Raw genomic sequence first — 17,607 nt, forward strand, 5'->3', positions numbered from 1 at the left:
ATAAATTGCCTCAATACTTCACTTAATAACTTATGATTCAATAGAATAACCATACAGTTTAGTTTAAAAATAATAAAAAGATTTCCAGATTGCAATGGTGTAGAATTTAAAGAAAACCTGGATTGTTCCACGTGTGTTTATAGTCCTCGCAAAAGCATATACCTGATAATTTATAAGCTTAAACACAAACACGATCGACTGCTTGCATCTGAGGTACATTTAAGTCTTTTTTACTTTGTGTTGTTTCTCAAGTTGGTTCTAATAGTTCCTTCTGCTATTGGTCCTAAAGAGTGAGCATCTAACGAATGACATCCGTTATTTTGTGAACTTCTTTAGTATTTCAACTAAAGACCTAGAACAGAATGGTCGTAGAAACTTGTTTATAGTTTGCCTCATTACTAAGGATTAACATTTTGCTAATCAATTTAGAAAATAAAGTTACATTTACACTGCTGTTAAAGTAATAAGCGCAAACGTCGTTTATTTTTTCAACTATAGGGATGTTATTTACTATAAATATTATTTGTCTAATAGAGTAAAGGTCGTTTTTTATAATTTTATTGCCCCAAAAGTCTAAATCCTCTTGTGTTACAAGTTCTAAAAAATAACTGTATGAATACACGGTTTATTATTCATTGTAATTATCATTATAGAATTTAAGCAGGTCTTACGGTATAAGTTGTTACATAATAATTATTCAATCCTCTAAGTATACTTTGTATGTATCACACACATATTTCATGAACTGGGAAACATGTGAAGATAAATATGGCGCTGACACTATCTAGTGATTTGGCGCAAGTTACTCGCTAGTCACTGTATTAAAGTGTATTACTTTAAGTTGCATTTAAACATATTCTTATATTGTTCTCAGCTTTCTAGCATGTCGCTTACGTCACATAGACACAACAGTTTAGTAATCTATTTTCCAGAGTACGATCTGTATTGTAATCACCAAACAAATTCTGACCTCTTTATGGGCATTCTCTGAAATGTAGGACCAGCATGGTCAGGTGGTTAGGGTGCTCGACTCGCAATCTGAGGGTCGCTGATTCGAATCCCAGTCACACTAAACATGTCGCTCTTTCAGCCGTGGGGGTGTTATAATGTGACGGTCAATTCCACTATTCGTTGATGAAAGAGTAGCCCAAGAGTTGGCGGTGGTAGTAATGACTAGCTGCCTTCCTCTAGTTTTACATTGGCAAAATTAGGGACGGCTAACGCAGACAGCCCCTCGTCTAGATCTTTTTCCGAATGTAGGTTTGGCATGGCTTGTGGTGGTTAGAATGCCTGACTAGCAATCTGAGGGTCGTGGGTTCGAATCCCCGTTACACCAAATATGCTCACATCATCAGCTTTGTCTCAGCACATCTGGGGACTTACAACGCTAGAAATCTGGTTTCGATGCCCGTGCTTTGCAGAACACAAATAGCTCATTGTGTAGCTTTTTTTCCTTTACCTTACACAAACAAACGAAGATGTACATTGATTATCTCTACGCAGGGTCCGCCAAAGGTGTCGAACCCAAAATATTACGTATTTAGAAGTCCTGCGATCCATGGAGGACTGCATAATTTGATTCCAATCAAAATATGAAACACATCATAAACCTAAGAGGTAAATAGACATAAACCTAAAAGGTAAATATACACAAGTGATACTGACAACATTCTTAAACTAATACGTGATTGATGTTTTTCCAAATAAACGTTATTATTGTTTCCCACGAGTAGAAGACCAGGAATCGATTATAGCTATCATCCTCAGAAGGTTTTGTATACACCCGTTTAATAATGGACCTCCTCCTTCGTTCGTACAGCTCGAACTCGTTGCCCCTACCCCCATACACAGTTCCGCCTCAGTCGGCGTGGAGGGTACGTTCTGTTTGGTTCAAAAACTTTCCAGTTCATAAGTAAATATTTTGTCGGTGTTCTTTCTGTGCCTTATGTATGCAGAGCTGTAATTAAAGAAAATATCTCTTACTAAGTATTTTGTTTTCTATAAATCGTAACTTGGGTTGTAGTCTACAAATCTCAGATGTGATAGAACTGTAGCGTCTGAATTTGCCAGGGCTTAGCTGTTTTGACTCTTCTAAGCCATAAACGGGAGAGGGGGAAAAAAAAAAGACTCTAGGATTTTGGCTATCTTAATGTAAAGTAAGTATTTAATTGTTCCACAACATAGATGCTTGGCAGCTTAGTAAATCTTATCCTGGTCTGATGTATTTTATTGAGGTGAATGTTAGATTCATGAGATGTTTTATTACTTGTTCCTATATGTTGTTGTTTTTTTTCAGCCAAGAAACTCAGGATAGTTTAGTAAGTTGATTTCAGTTAACAGTTTAGTATTGTAAAATAGTACTTGTAATACAGTGATTTAATCGATTCGTAATCATCACACCTACTGATCCGATAATGAGTCTACGTTTTCTAAAATGATCTTGAGTAAATGTATTTTGTCAGCTATTTAATAGACGCTCGTCTGAAACATTCATATATACCAGAATTACGATGTTTTAGTTTAATAATTTGTTCAATAAGCTGCTTACTACATGTTTTGGCCACATTTAGCTCAAGAGTTGGAAATTCGAACAAAATTATTAAGAACGACATAAATTAACTATGAAAACGTGGAAAACAACAACCAGAAAACATCACACGTGACATCTTTTGCACTTGGAAACGAATTGCTTTTTTTCAAGTTATAGAAGTACTGTGAACTGTGTTCTTGTTCCCTCCAAACTTTGATAGATTACCCATTAAGTTCCTATTTTTAATGTATCTATAAACTGTGTTCTTGTTCTCTCCAAACTTTGATAGATCACCCATTAAGTTCTGTATTTTTTAATGTATCTATAAACTGTGTTCTTGTTCTCTCCAAACTTGATAGATCACCCATTAAGTTCGTATTTTTTAATGTATCTATAAACTGTGTTCTTGTTCTCCAAACTTTGATAGATCACCCATTAAGTTCTGTATTTTTATGTATATTTAACATGGGAAAAAATAGTGAACATTATTTCACTTTAGACTATGTATAAATAGGAATGATTCAAATAACGTATCATTTCATAGTACTTTCTTTACGATGCATTTACTCAGATATATTCGTAACTTCATTTTATTCAAAGTGCTCATAAGCAATTGTTTGCTAAATATATCATATATTTCATGCGTGTTACAGTATATATATTTTTTATCTGTGTCTGTTAAAGACAAACACGTATTTAATGTTCGTTCAGGTGGCAATTCAGTAACGGAAACATTAATCATATAAACATTTTGCGGAGAAGAAAAGCTTACTGGAGGTAGTAAAATTTTACTGAGTATGAATAGCCATACAAAACTAATAAAACAAGGGTGAAGATTTTATTCTAGTTCATCTGCAACCAGTAAGTATTTTCGGAAGTGCTATTTCTGTTTCAGGTTCTAATCGGTTAAGTCTGGTTTGAATTTCGCGCAAGCTACACGAGGGGCTATCTGCGTTAGCCGTCCCAATTTAGCAGTATTAGACTAGAGGAACACAGCTAGTCATCACCACCCACCGCCAACTCTTGACTACTTTTACCAACTATATTGGGATTAACCGTCAAATTATAAAACCTCACCGCTGAACATGTTTGATGTGAGGGAATCGAACCTGCGACCCTCGCGTTACGAATCGATTGCCTTAACCACCTGGACATGCTGAAGCCTGACTGCGCAGGCAAGCTCAGTAAAATAACGCGTAACAATCTAAATATTCAAATAATGGATTTTGATCTTTAAATAATAATTGTTGTAATGGAAAGTAAGGTGAATGTTCTTTTTTTTCTTCGAAATGCAATACTGGCGTTTCAAAAGAAATTTCTGAAATGTCATATGTTTACATTGTTTTATGCGGGCCTTATAAATAGAGAATGTTTTTTAGAGTATTCGTTATATTTTAATTTGAATACAAATACATGTCTTAAAGGAGTATTTTGTTTCGTAAGAATGGTTATAATATTTTTATATTACGTATAAAAGATGTTCATTTCCAACATAAGTTTCTGTCCAGTTGTGTACCAGACAAGTTATGATATGCTCAACTGAGTAATCACAACATAAACAATGTATGCCAGAGAACTTACTGTATAAACAATGTTACCACATCTGAGTAGCTACAGGATAAACGGTTTTGTATCTGAGTACCCGACCGTATACGTAATGCTACACTTGAGTTCCCACATACCATCTGAGTGCCTGTATAATAAGATAGGATATGGCTCAGCACCTACACACAGTGAAGTGTGGTGTATTTGAGAAACCCCAAAATAAGTTATTTCACATACATGATAAGTCACACTATACCTGAGCTTCTAAACGTGTGTACCTAAAAAAGTAGGTTATACAATACCTACAACGTTCTTTGTCATATCTACGTTCCTACAGAAAGTTATGTTAGCTACGCTGGAGAGTAAACGCAACTGTACTTAAACGCTTTTGTCGTTCTCTCAGAATACACGACTGAGTTATTACCATAATTTTGTACAAAAGAAAGTTTCTTTTAAAACTAACTCTTTTCAATTTCATTTTGCTTCAAGCAGATGTATAAATCCTGTTTAGCGTCTGTTTTACTTGTTTTATCTTTGAATTTCGCGCAAAGCTACAGGAGGGCTATCTATCCCTAGCTTAGTAGTATAAGGCTAGAGGGAAGGCAGCTAGTCATCACCACCCACCGCCAACTCTTGGGCTACTCTTTAACTAACGAATAGTGGGATTGACTGTCACATTATAACGCTCCAACGGCTGAAAGGGCGAGCACGTTTAGTGCGATGTGGAGTCGAACGTCTTAACCCACCTAGCGATGCCGGGCCGCGTCTGTTTTATGTTTCCATAAAGTACTAAAAGAGTTCAAAATAATTCCTTTTTTCTTTCTCTCTTCTTTCTTTTCTGATTTCTAAAGAATATTTATTTCATAAAACACAAAGATAACTCTCAGAATGTAATTTTATAGTTAAATTATTTTATTCTTTCTAAGCTATATTCGTTCTATTAATAATTACTGAAAATATTAATGAAATCTAAATTATACAGATAATTAATGCTTGTACATCTTCATATTTGTACAAATAACATTAATGTTTTCTCTAGATACTAAACTGTTATTATTTGAATACATAAATAAACTATAAATTTATTGGGTTATAACGACAGTGAGGATGCAAAATAAAAGGTTAGCGCATTAAAATATTCTAACACTGGCATCCAACTATATAAAAGGACAAAATGACCTTTCTGCAAAGTTTTCGACCTCTCAGCCGTTGGAGCGTTATAATGCGACGGTCAATTCCAGTATTCCTTAGTATGAGAGTAGCTCAAGAGTTGGCGGTGGGTGGTGATGATTAGCTGCCTTCCCTCTAGTCTTACACTACTAAATTAGGGACGGCTAGCACAGATAGCCCTCGAGTAGCTTTGTGTGAAATTCAGAACAAACCAAACCAATCTTCACGGTTTTCTAGCCTAGCGGAGTTTGTACATGACTTGAAGAGTTGAAATAGACGTAAGATGAAATACATTGTGATCGAATACCGTAGATGACCTTGATTGTATAGTTAATCTAGAAAGGTTTTAAATTTCAGGTACAAACCTCTGTCTCTCTCTGTCTATGTATCTATCTATCTATCTATACATATATATATATATTTGTTCGGTGTTTTTTTTAAATGCTTGATTAGATGTGAATAATATTTTTGAATGATCTTGTGATCTTGTGAAGGGAAGTTTCAGGAGAACACGCTGACTGCTCTTCCTAGTAACACTATTCAGATCCCTCCGCAGCCTGGCATAGCCAGGTGTTTAAGGCACTGACTGTAATCCGAGGGTGGCATGGATTCAAACTCCCATAACCCAAACATGCTCGCCATTTCAGCCGTGAGGCGTTATAAAGTCACTGTCAATCCCACTGTGCATTGGTAAGAGTAGCCCAAGAGTTGGTGGTGGGTGGTGATGACTAGCTGCCTTCCCTCTAGTCTTACACTACTAAATTAGGGACGGCTAGCTCAGATAGCCCTCGTGTAGCTTTTGCGAAATTCAGAACAAACCGAAACCAGTTCTCTATTTTATATATTAATATTTTCTCTTACTTTATTTCATTTTTCTTGTTTTTGTATTTATTATAAAATAATGTGAGGAAGATAACAGAAGCACGTGAAGGAATATCTAAGTATGTAATTAATAGTTAACTTATTTCAATTTTAATTAAAAAAATATAATTTATTAATGCTGATAATCTTAAAACATTAACGAATCCAGTGAATTGTATTATAAATTGACATTCACTTTGGTGCGTAGTTTATTTATACTAACTTGCTTGTGATCTGATAAACCAAAATAAAACTTATTATATTTTAACTTTTTAACTAGTGAAACAAAAATATGTTTAAATTTCTTTCATAATTCTCTTGTTTTTTATCATTCTTATCTCATTCATCTCTCTATGTATGTATTTTAGTTATCAAGTTAAGAGTCAGTAAGTTGTTGGAAAGAAGTATCTATAATGTAATATTATTTTACCTTGCTCTCCGATCCTCTTTCTTATGACGTCTTATTAAAACATTGTCTGCTCAATTTAACAACTTTTCGAGTCTCATATGTTTTGTTTTAAAGACGGCCCGGCATGGCCAGGTGGGTTAAGGCGTTCGACCCTCATTTGAGGGCCGCGGATCAAATCCCGTCGCACCAAACATGTTCGCCCTTTCAGCCGTGGGCACGTTATAATGTGATGGTCAATCTCACTATTTGTTGGTCAAAGAGTAGCCCAAGAGTTGGCGGTTTGTGGTGATGACTAGCTTTTTTTCCCTCTAGTCTTACACTGCTACATTATGGACGACTATCGCAGATAGCCCTCGAGTAGCTTTGCGCGAAATTCGAAACAAACAAACAATGTTTTGAAGGTTAAACGTGACTTCAGCGGTGAGGATATCTTGGTGAATTATCATGAATCAGAATGGGCTTTGTAAACCCGTGGCTTTTGAATGTGTATGCGATTAAAAAGATGAATAAGTGTTTGAAATCAAGTAAGAAATTCTGGTGTTTAGAATATTAATAAGAAAGAAAACAAAACAACACCAACACGGACGTGAGGGGAAAAAACTCAGTTGTTGAAAAATAGGATAAAAAAAACAGCAATACGTAAACTTGAGGTATAAAAAAAATCACTTGTGATGAAAAGTTTTTGATTGTTTTTCCCTGATTTTACGAGATAATGCGATGAAGCCGTTAATGGTAAAATGTTCCATCATTACTATATCTGAAGGAAAAACAGTGCATATGTTAAACTCATTATTAATGTATTATTTACGTCGTTCACTCACCCTCAAAATCTGAATTACTCAGTTATAAACCGAACTATGAACCTACATAATAGCTTATTTATGAATCAGATTGTCGATATTCAACCAGCCCTGAAACAGATATCTACACGTAACACGGTTTATTTTAACCGAAACAGCGTAGCTCGTATTAAAATTGCAACAAGGCCTATTAACTTTACTTTGGTCATATTTTATTCCAGTTGATTGTATGTTAGACATTTGTTTTGATAATTAATGGTATTTAAAATAATTGGTAAATACATGTTTGTGTGTATGTGAGTGTGTATAAATTAAGATTATTTTCGTTCAAGACAAGTAGAATGTGTAGTTATCCGAAAGTTTCTGTATTAAATGTTTATTATATTCACAAAATTCCTAATTTAAGAAACAGAATTGGTGTTTATGTCCATGGTTTGTCTGGTCATTTAGAAGTTTCTGTATTAAAATATTATTTTCACCGAATTCCTAATAAGAAAGAAAACATAATTGGGGTTTATGTCCGTGGTTTATCTGGTCTCTAAAAAGGGTTTGTATTAAAATGTCATTTTCACTGAATTCCTAATAAGAAAGAAAAAACATAATTGGGGTTTATGTCCGTGGTTTATCTGGTCTTTTGAACGTTTCTGTGTTAAAATGTCATTTTCAAGGAATTCATAATAAGAGAGTAAAAGATAATTGGGGTTTATGTCCGTGGTTTATCTGGTCTTTGAAAGTTTCTGTATTAAAATGTCAATTTCACCGAATTCCTAATAAGAAAGTAAAAGATAATCGGGTTTATGTCCGTGGTTTATCTGGTCTTTTGAAAGTTTCTGATTAAAATGTCATTTTCACCTAATTCCTAATAAGAAAGAAAAAGAAATTTGGCTTTATGTCCGTGATTTATCTGGTCTTTGAAAGTTTCTGTATTAAAATGTCATTTTACAGGATTTCTAATAAGAAAGTAAAAAAATAATTCGGGTTTATGTCCGTGGTTTATCTGGTCTTTGAAAGTTTCTGATTAAAATGTCATTTTCACCTAATTTCTAATAAGAAAGAGAATAGATAATTGGGGTTTATGTCCGTGGTTTATTTGAGATCTTGAAAGTTTCTGTATTAAAATGTCATTTTCACCTAATTCCTAATAAGAAAAGAAAAAGAAAATTTGGTTTTATGTCCGTGATTTATCTGGTCTTTTGAAAGTTCTGAATCGATTGCCTTAACCACCTGGTTATGCCGGCCTGACTGCGCAGGCAAGCTCAGTAAAATAACGCGTAACAATCTAAATATTCAAATAATGGATTTTGATCTTTAAATAATAATTGTTGTAATGGAAAGTAAGTGAATGTTCTTTTTTTTTTTCTTCGAAATGCAATACTGGCGTTTCAAAAGAAATTTCTGAAATGTCATATGTTTACATTGTTTTATGCGGGCCTTATAAATAGAGAATGTTTTTAGAGTATTCGTTATATTTTAATTTGAATACAAATACATGTCTTAAAGGAGTATTTTGTTTCGTAAGAATGGTTATAATATTTTTTATATTACGTATAAAAAAGATGTTCATTTCCAACATAAGTTTCTGTCCAGTTGTGTACCAGACAAGTTATGATATGCTCAACTGAGTAATCACAACATAAACAATGTATGCCAGAGAACTTACTGTATAAACAATGTTACCACATCTGAGTAGCTACAGGATAAACGGTTTTGTATCTGAGTACCCGACCGTATACGTAATGCTACACTTGAGTTCCCACATACTATCTGAGTGCCTGTATAATAAGATAGGATATGGCTCAGTACCTACACAGTGAAGTGTGGTGTATTTGAGAAACCCAAAATAAGTTATTTCACATACATGATAAGTCACACTATACCTGAGCTTCTAAACGTGTGTACCTAAAAAAGTAGGTTATACAATACCTACAACGTTCTTTTGTCATATCTACGTTCCTACAGAAAAGTTATGTTAGCTACGCTGGAGAGTAAACGCAACTGTACTTAAACGCTTTGTCGTTCTCCTCAGAATACACGACTGAGTTATTACCATAATTTTGTACAAAAGAAAGTTTCTTTTAAAACTAACTCTTTTCAATTTCATTTTGCTTCAAGCAGATGTATAAATCCTGTTTAGCGTCTGTTTTACTTGTTTTATCTTTGAATTTCGCGCAAAGCTACAGGAGGGCTATCTATCCCTAGCTTAGTAGTATAAGGCTAGAGGGAAGGCAGCTAGTCATCACCACCCACCGCCAACTCTTGGGCTACTCTTTAACTAACGAATAGTGGGATTGACTGTCACATTATAACGCTCCAACGGCTGAAAGGGCGAGCACGTTTAGTGCGATGTGGAGTCGAACGTCTTAACCCACCTAGCGATGCCGGGCCGCGTCTGTTTTATGTTTCCATAAAGTACTAAAAGAGTTCAAAATAATTCCTTTTTTCTTTCTCTTTCTTTTCTGATTTCTAAAGAATATTTATTTCATAAAACACAAAGATAACTCTCAGAATGTAATTTTATAGTTAAATTATTTTATTCTTTCTAAGCTATATTCGTTCTATTAATAATTACTGAAAATATTAATGAAATCTAAATTATACAGATAATTAATGCTTGTACATCTTCATATTTGTACAAATAACATTAATGTTTTCTAGGATACTAAACTGTTATTATTTGAATACATAAATAAACTATAAATTTATTGGGTTATAACGACAGTGAGGATGCAAAATAAAAAGGGTTAGCGCATTAAAATATTCTAACACTGGCATCCAACTATATAAAAGGACAAAATGACCTTTCTGCAAAGTTTTCGACCTCCCAGCCGTTGGAGCGTTATAATGCGACGGTCAATTCCAGTATTCCTTAGTATGAGAGTAGCTCAAGAGTTGGCGGTGGGTGGTGATGATTAGCTGCCTTCCTCTAGTCTTACACTACTAAATTAGGGACGGCTAGCACAGATAGCCCTCGAGTAGCTTTGTGCGAAATTCAGAACAAACCAAACCAATCTTCACGGTTTTCTAGCCTAGCGGAGTTTGTACATGACTTGAAGAGTTGAAATAGACGTAAGATGAAATACATTGTGATCGAATACCGTAGATGACCTTGATTGTATAGTTAATCTAGAAAGGTTTTAAATTTCAGGTACAAAACCTGCTCTCTCTCTCTGTCTATGTATCTATCTATCTATCTATATACATATATATATTTGCGTTCGGTGTTTTTTTTTAAATGCTTGATTAGATGTGAATAATATTTTTGAATGATCTTGTGATCTTTGTGAAGGGAAGTTTCAGGAGAACACGCTGACTGCTCTTCCTAGTAACACTATTCAGATCCTCCGCAGCCTGGCATAGCCAGGTGTTTAAGGCACCTGACTCGTAATCCGAGGGTGGCGGATTCAAATCCCATAACCCAAACATGCTCGCCATTTCAGCCGTGAGGCGTTATAAAGTCACTGTCAATCCCACTGTGCATTGGAGAAGAGTAGCCCAAGAGTTGGCGGTGGGTGGTGATGACTAGCTGCCTTCCCTCTAGTCTTACACTACTAAATTAGGGACGGCTAGCTCAGATAGCCCCGTGTAGCTTTGCGCGAAATTCAGAACAAACCGAAACCAGTTCTCTATTTTATATATTAATATTTTCTCTTACTTTATTTCATTTTTCTTGTTTTTGGTATTTATTATAAAATAATGTGAGGAAGATAACAGAAGCACGTGAAGGAATATCTAAGTATGTAATTAATAGTTAACTTATTTCAATTTTAATTAAAAAATATAATTTATTAATGCTGATAATCTTAAAACATTAACGAATCCAGTGAATTGTATTATAAATTGACATTCACTTTGGTGCGTAGTTTATTTATACTAACTTGCTTGTGATCTGATAAACCAAAATAAAACTTATTATATTTTAACTTTTAACTAGTGAAACAAAAATATGTTTAAATTTCTTTCATAATTCTCTTGTTTTTTTATCATTCTTATCTCATTCATCTTCTCTCTCTATGTATTTTAGTTATCAAGTTAAGAGTCAGTAAGTTGTTGGAAAGAAGTATCTATAATGTAATATTATTTTACCTTGCTCTCCGATCCTCTTTCTTATGACGTCTTATTAAAACATTGTCTGCTCAATTTAACAACTTTCGAGTCTCATATGTTTTGTTTTAAAGACGGCCCGGCATGGCCAGGTGGGTTAAGGCGTTCGACCCCTCATTTGAGGGCCGCGGGATCAAATCCCCGTCGCACCAAACATGTTCGCCCTTTCAGCCGTGGGCACGTTATAATGTGATGGTCAATCTCACTATTTGTTGGTCAAAGAGTAGCCCAAGAGTTGGCGGTTTGTGGTGATGACTAGCTTTTTTCCCTCTAGTCTTACACTGCTACATTATGGACGACTATCGCAGATAGCCCTCGAGTAGCTTTGCGCGAAATTCGAAACAAACAAACAATGTTTTGAAGGTTAAACGTGACTTCAGCGGTGAGGATATCTTGGTGAATTATCATGTGAATCAGAATGGGCTTTGTAAACCCGTGGCTTTTGGAATGTGTATGCGATTAAAAAGATGAATAAGTGTTTGAAATCAAGTAAGAAATTTGGTGTTTAGAATATTAATAAGAAAGAAAACAAACAACACCAACACGGACGTGAGGGAAAAAACTCAGTTGTTGAAAAATAGGATAAAAACAGCAATACGTAAACTTGAGGTATAAAAAAAATCACTTGTGATGAAAAGTTTTTGATTGTTTTTCCCTGATTTTACGAGATAATGCGATGAAGCCGTTAATGGTAAAATGTTCCATCATTACTATATCTGAAGGAAAAACAGTGCATATGTTAAACTCATTATTATTAATGTATTATTTACGTCGTTCACTCACCCTCAAAATCTGGTATTACCTAGTTATAAACCGAACTATGAACCTACATAATAGCTTATTTATGAATCAGATTGTCGATATTCAACCAGCCCTGAAACAGAGATCTACACGTAACACGGTTTATTTTAACTGAAACAGCGTAGCTCGTATTAAAATTGCAACAAGGCCTATTAACTTTACTTTGGTCATATTTTATTCCAGTTGATTGTATGTTAGACATTTGTTTTGATAATTAATGGTATTTAAAATAATTGGTAAATACATGTTTGTGTGTATGTGAGTGTGTATAAATTAAGATTATTTTCGTTCAAGACAAGTAGAATGTGTAGTTATCCGAAAGTTTCTGTATTAAATGTTTATTATATTCACAAAATTCCTAATTTAAGAAACATAATTGGGGTTTATGTCCGTGGTTTATCTGGTCTTCTAAAAGGGTTTGTATTAAAATGTCATTTTCACTGAATTCCTAATAAGAAAGAAAAAACATAATTGGGGTTTATGTCCGTGGTTTATCTGGTCTTTGAACGTTTCTGTGTTAAAATGTCATTTTCAAGGAATTCATAATAAGAGAGTAAAAAAGATAATTGGGGTTTATGTCCGTGGTTTATCTGGTCTTTGAAAGTTTCTGTATTAAAATGTCAATTTCACCGAATTCTAATAAGAAAGTAAAAAGATAATTCTGGGTTTATGTCCGTGGTTTATCTGGTCTTTTGAAAGTTTCTGATTAAAATGTCATTTTCACCTAATTCCTAATAAGAAAGAAAAAGAAAATTTGGCTTTATGTCCGTGATTTATCTGGTCTTTTGAAAGTTTCTGTATTAAAATGTCATTTTTACAGGATTTCTAATAAGAAAGTAAAAAAATAATTCGGGTTTATGTCCGTGGTTTATCTGGTCTTTTGAAAGTTTCTGATTAAAATGTCATTTTCACCTAATTTCTAATAAGAAAGAGAATAGATAATTGGGGTTTATGTCCGTGGTTTATTTGAGATCTTGAAAGTTTCTGTATTAAAATGTCATTTTCACCTAATTCCTAATAAGAAAGAAAAAGAAAATTTGGCTTTATGTCCGTGATTTATCTGGTCTTTTGAAAGTTTCTGTATTAAGATGTCATTTTTACAGGATTTCTAATAAGAAAGTAAAAAGATAATTTGGGTTTATGTCCGTGGTTTATCTGGTCTTTTGAAAGTTTCTGTATTAAAATGTCATTTTCACAGGATTCCTAATAAGAAAGTAAAAAGATAATTTGGGTTTATGTCCGTGGTTTATCTGGTCTTTTGAAAGTTTCTGTATTAAAATGTCAATTTCACCGAATTCCTAATAAGAAAGTAAAAAGATAATTTGGGTTTATGTTCATGATTTACCTGGTCTTTGAAAGTTTCTGTATTAAAATGTCATTTTCACAGGATTCTAATAAGAAAGTAAAAAGATAATTTGGGTTTATGTCCGTGGTTTATCTGGTCTTTTGAAAGTTTCTGTATTAAAATGTCATTTTCACAGGATTCCTAATAAGAAAGTAAAAGATAATTTGGGTTTATGTTCATGATTTACCTGGTCTTTGAAAGTTTCTGTATTAAAATGTCAATTTCACCGAATTCTAATAAGAAAGTAAAAAAGATAATTTGGGTTTATGTTCATGATTTACCTGGTCTTTTGAAAGTTTCTGTATTAAAATGTCATTTTCACAGGATTCCTAATAAGAAAGTAAAAAAAGATAATTTGGGTTTATGTCCGTGGTTTATCTGGTCTTTGAAAGTTTCTGTATTAAAATGTCATTTTTTCACAGGATTCCTAATAAGAAAGTAAAAGATAATTTGGGTTTATGTTCATGATTTACCTGGTCTTTGAAAGTTTCTGTATTAAAATGTCATTTTCACAGGATTCCTAATAAGAAAGTAAAAGATAATTTGGGTTTATGTTCATGATTTACCTGGTCTTTGAAAGTTTCTGTTTTAAAATGTCATTTTCACAGGATTCCTAATAAGAAAGTAAAAAGATAATTTGGGTTTATGTCCGTGGTTTATCTGGTCTTTGAAAGTTTCTGTATTAAAATGTCATTTTCACAGGATTCCTAATAAGAAAGTAAAAGATAATTTGGGTTTATGTTCATGATTTACCTGGTCTTTGAAAGTTTCTGTATTAAAATGTCATTTTCACAGGATTCTAATAAGAAAGTGAAAAGGTAATTTGGGTTTATGTCCGTGGTTTATCTGGTCTTTGAAAGTTTCTGTATTAAAATGTCATTTTCACAGGATTCCTAATAAGAAAGTAAAAAGATAATTTGGATTTATGTTCATGATTTACCTGGTCTTTTGAAAGTTTCTGTATTAAAATGTCATTTTCACAGGATTCCTAATAAGAAAGTAAAAAGATAATTTGGGTTTATGTCCGTGGTTTATCTGGTCTTTTGAAAGTTTCTGTATTAAAATACTTATCGTATTCACAAGATTCCTAATAAAACAAAAACAAAAAAAACCACCAGAAATTATGGTCTATGTCTGTGGTTTATATTCCATATATATTTATAAAGATAAAATATTGTCTCCAACGAGGGCTTCTTTAAGGAAATTGTGGTCAACTTTAAACGGAATCATCAATGTTCCTCCAGTCTCTATTATACGCTTTCGCATCGAACTAATTGTGTAGTAATTTTCTTCGGTAATTATTCGTGAGGCATTTGACTGTCTACTGCTTTATTGATTCAGTAAAACTGTCTGTAAACGAGGTTGTGAAGATGAGGTCGACTGCAACATGACAAGCGTTGTATTAATTCTAAGTCTAAACAAGATTATTGTGGCAATCGTTGGACAACCCTGAAGGAATTAGATCTTCGTCGTTTATTACGTGTACATGTGTTTATGTATATTACCTTGACGAAAACTCGCCAGTAAAACCTGGTGCACAGAGTTTGATGTTCATGCAGCCAAGCTACGACAAACAAATTAATTATTACCTAATCGTCAGCCATTGTTGGATGTTTCATGTTATTTAATGTCGCATTGTTGAAAGGAAAAATATCCAATTTAACACAGCTTTTGTTCATAACGACAGATAGTTAAAATGGAATTACAACAGAAAATTTGGTACAACTGCAGCCTGTTTGGATGAACCTTTACAGTGACTGAAAGAAACCTTCATAACATTGGCTAAGATTAATATCTTCAAGTGTGCTAATTAGCACTTTTCTATATTTTTCAATTAACCTTTTGATTTGAAAGAAATTTCCTCAAAATTATTTAATTACGTCTTTAATAACTAGAAGGGGACCATTGGCGTTAAGACAGCAGTTTTGAGTGTGTTAGTGTTTGATTGTCTAAGTACATGGCAAAATAATGGATGTACAAATGTTTCATTATTTACCTTTTCAGTTTGTATAAATTAGTCTAATAATTTCATACAAATTCGCAAGTAATTGAAAATCAAAATTTTATATTACACAATATTAAAACTCCCAATCGTTTTGTTTGAAATAAAATCACTGAAGCTATCTATGTACTTCTATTATGAATATTAACAACTTCAAGGAACTCGAAACCTCGGCCTTTCAACCCGTAGAATACTGCCCATGGGGTCACAAAGAACATCTGTCACTTCACTTTGAATATGTTTAGCGCTAATGTTGCTTACCCTACTGCTACCTAAATTAGTCTTCTTCTACACTTGTTCCCACACTTTGACAAAGTTTGGAGCACGTGGTTTAACATAAAAACTAATCTAATATCACGTGACAAAAGGCAACTGTTTATATACCACATGGCTTACGTGTGTGTAGTTTAAACTCAAAAAGTTACAAATACAGCAAATTGTTTTATACGTTTTGTATTTCATTATTTGTGATGAAATTTATTAGACTCTACTGTTTCTATCGTGTTTATGTTCAGCAAAAGCGAAAACCTGCGATAAGCAAGGAAAGAAAAATAAATACGGAAATTTTGATATAACAGAAATTACTTTATGTCTGTAGTATTTTCTTTTTGTTTGTTTTGTTTTAAATTTCGAGCAACACTACGAGGACTATCTGCGCTAGCCGTCCCTAATTCAGCAGTGTAAGATTAGAGGGAAGGCAGCTGGTCATCACCACCCACCGCCAACTCTTGGGCTATTCTTTTACCAACGAATAGTGGAATGACCGTTACATTATAACCCCCTACGGTTGAATGGGCGAGCATGTTTAGTGCGAAGGGGATTCGAACCCGCGACTCTCAGATCACGAGTCGAGTATCTTAACCACCTGGCTATGCTGGTGGAGTTCTGTAGTAAGCACACTCTCGTGACTTCGTTTTTTCGTTTGTAAAACACATTACAATATTTCGACTGAGTGTTTCAGTTCAGAGTTGTCAATATTGCTGTTTACAATTTGACACATTACTGTGTTTGCTTATCGAAGTTTGACAGAAGCTACTTGAGTGATACCTGTTCTAGTCGTCCCTAATCTTGATTTTTATATGCTGGAGAGAAGAGAGTTAGTCAACATCGACCACCGCCATATTTTGGGCTACTCTCATACTACGAATAGTGGGATTAACTAACATATTATAACGCCCCCACGACTGAAAAGGCAAGCATAATCAGCAACAGTATTCGAGCCCGATACCCTCAGATTTTGAGTGGAATTCTCTAACCACCAGACCATGCCAGGAGGACATTTGTTTGCCCTCTGTGTTCAATACTATTTGCTTTTGGCCTGTTGTTTGACGTACATTTTGGCAGACTGAATTGGTAATGCTTATTGTGGTTTACTGAATGATTTAAATGTTACTGAGTTAATATTGATAAAGTTATTTTATGTGATGTTTGAGTAAATATGTTTTGTTTGTTAGTGAAACGATGTGGTAGCTCAATGACAAATAGTATAGGTTATTGTACTCGTCATGCACAACTTACTAATAGCAATTAAACCTGAAAATTGACTAATCTCTACTAAAATGAGGATATCCGTTACGTACTCCTCTTATTATTTAGATACTATTACTGATTAGGCATTCCTTCTAACATGTGGATACTAGTCAGGTACTCCTTCTACCATGTGAATACTAGTTAGGTATTATTTCTAACATGTGGATACTAGCTACGTATTTCTTTACCAAGTTAATACCAATCAGGTACTCCTTCTATCAAGTGAATACTAGTCAGGCACTCCAGCAAGATACGTTTTACCAATCGAAGTTTATGGTTTGTACTTTAGTTTTGTTTGTATGTTCTATATGTCTGAAGAAAATTCAGTTTGTTCTTTGGAATAAACGTAAACTTATAGACATTATCAAGATATTTCATTCTGCTAGCTGTTCTTTAGATAGAACATTTAGTAATGATGTTTGATAGTAAGCCACATCAGCAGAGTAGAGTTTGGCTTGTTTCGATACTGGTCAAACAAAAAAAGAATTTTGGTAAATATGAATTATTTATACA

The 17,607-nt window shown here is 33.9% G+C and overlaps 1 protein-coding gene across 3 annotated transcripts in view; it reads left to right on the forward strand.

Moving 5' to 3' along the window:
• The window catches only part of LOC143246179 (ras-like GTP-binding protein rhoA), an 88,938-nt gene that overhangs the window by 22,719 nt on the left and 48,612 nt on the right, over window positions 1-17,607 (forward strand). For 2 of the 3 annotated variants that reach the window (XM_076492391.1, XM_076492390.1), the window contains exon 1: window positions 1,918-2,156. The exons of the other annotated variant lie outside the window; for it this stretch is intronic. The gene's annotated coding sequence lies outside the window, so the exon portion shown is untranslated. Of the gene's footprint in view, window positions 1-1,917; window positions 2,157-17,607 lie in introns of those variants that run through there. 3 annotated transcript variants of the gene reach the window in all.

This window comes from Tachypleus tridentatus, chromosome 3 (assembly GCF_004210375.1).
Source record: "Tachypleus tridentatus isolate NWPU-2018 chromosome 3, ASM421037v1, whole genome shotgun sequence".
Taxonomy (NCBI): domain Eukaryota; kingdom Metazoa; phylum Arthropoda; class Merostomata; order Xiphosura; family Limulidae; genus Tachypleus; species Tachypleus tridentatus.